This window comes from Mastomys coucha, unplaced genomic scaffold (genome assembly GCF_008632895.1).
Source record: "Mastomys coucha isolate ucsf_1 unplaced genomic scaffold, UCSF_Mcou_1 pScaffold15, whole genome shotgun sequence".
NCBI lineage: Eukaryota > Metazoa > Chordata > Mammalia > Rodentia > Muridae > Mastomys > Mastomys coucha.
The window spans coordinates 64,853,580-64,855,562 of NW_022196897.1; the positions used below are offsets into that span (position 1 = coordinate 64,853,580).

Genomic DNA, 1,983 nt, shown 5'->3' on the forward strand with positions numbered 1-1,983 from the left:
GGGAGAAGATGTGCCTAACCTGAGAGACTTGAGGTCCCAGGAAGAGGGGAGGCCTGGTGGGTGAAGAGAGGTACAATCTCTTGAAGACACAGGGAAGGAGGAAAGAGGTGAGGGAACTGTAGGAGAGGGGACTGGGAGGGGACAACAACTGGACTGTAAAAAAATGAAAGTAATTAAAAAAAAAAACTCTTTACCTTAAGAATAATTTCCTGGGCCCCAGCCACTGAGCCACCACGGAGGACTCAGCTGGCTCCCCCTCCAGCGTCCTCGCTTCCTAACGTTCCGCCTCCCTGCAGCCCCTGCCTGCCTTCTCCTGCAGCCCCCTTCCGCAGGCCAGTTCAACGGAGGAATTGAAATCATATCGTATGCCCGCTATCCAGAACCTCCACTCTTTCGATCCTTTGTTGATGCAAGTAAGGGTGATGACCTGCTTCCTGCTGGTACTGAGGATTATATCCATATAAGAATTCAACAGAGAAACGGCAGGAAGACCCTTACAACTGTCCAAGGAGTTGCTGATGATTATGATAAAAAGAAACTAGTGAAGACGTTTAAGAAGAAATTTGCCTGCAATGGTACTGTAATTAAGCATCCAGAATATGGAGAGGTAATTCAGCTACAGGGTGACCAGCACAAGAACATATGCCAGTTCCTGATAGAGACTGGACTGGCTGAGGACGATCAGCTGAAGGTTCACGGGTTTTAAGTGCTTGTGGCTCTCTGAAGCTTAAGTGAGGATTTCCTTGCAATGAGTAGAATTTCCCTTCTGTCCCCTTGTACAAGGTTAAAAGCCTCACAGCTTGTATAATGTAATCATTTGGGGTCTGCTTTTAACCTGGACTAGTGTAACTCCTTCATGCAATAAAATAAAAAGAGCCATAAAAAAAAAAAGAATAGTTGGTTGATATTGTTGTTCTTCCTGTGGGGTTGCTAACCCCTCAGCTCCTTCAGTCCTTCCCTTAGCTCCTCCATTAGGGTCCCAGAGCTTAGTCCAATGGTTGGCTGAACGAATCTGCATCGATATTTGTCAGGCTCTAGCAGAGCCTATAGGGAACAGCAATACCAGGCTCCTGTCTTGGCATCAGCAAAGCTCCCAGGGACTAAACCACCAACCAAAGAGTACACATGAAGGGACCCATGGCTCCAGCTGCATATGTAGCAGAGGATGGCCTTATTGGGCATCAATGAGAGCCCCTTGGTCCTGTGGAGGCTCGATAACCCAGCATAGGGAAATGCTAGGGCACTGAGGCAGGATGGGTTGGGAGGGTGGGGAAGCACCCTAATAGAAGCAAAGGCACAAGGGAGGGGATAAGGTGTTTAACTGGGAAGGAGGAGAACATTTGAAGTATAAATAAATAAAATAACCAATAAAATAGAAAAAATAATTTAGTCAAAATTTAAAAAAAAAAAAAAGTTTCCTGAAAGTTCTTATCTCTGTTTTTGTAGTAGCAAAACAAAAAATGTAAACTCTTGCCTTCTATATAGAGCATACAACCTGCTTCTTCAGGATCCTTATATACACTAGAGACCAGCTGAGACACCTAGCCTGTTTCTTTAGGATTCTGACATATAGTGACATACATTCTGACCAGCTGGCACATCTAGCTTTGTGGACTGAACCACTGTGAATTCTTGGCCTTTCCACTTGGAGACAACCATAGTCAGACCAGTTGAAACACAGCCTGAGTATCTCCATCCTACCAGTTCTGTTCCTCTTGAAGAGTTCTAATACAACCCTCGATGCATTTTTCAAGTCATGAAAAGTAAAACTGCAGGGTAGTTATGAAAACTCGTTGTTGGTGGTGGTGAGGCGTCAGCATTAAGAAAGCATTCCAGGGGGCTGGTGAGATGGCTCAGCGGGTAAGACTACTGACTGCTCTTCTGAAGGTCCTGAGTTCAAATCCCAGCAACCACATGGTGGCTCACAACCATCCGTAATGAGATCTGACACCCTCTTCTGGTGTGTCTGAAGATAGCTACAGT

The 1,983-nt window shown here is 45.5% G+C and overlaps 1 pseudogene; it reads left to right on the top strand.

Annotated features, from left to right (window-relative positions):
• The first annotated feature begins 365 nt into the window (after nt 1-365).
• Nucleotides 366-883, top strand: LOC116090363 (annotated as a pseudogene).
• The last annotated feature ends 1,100 nt before the right edge of the window (nt 884-1,983 follow it).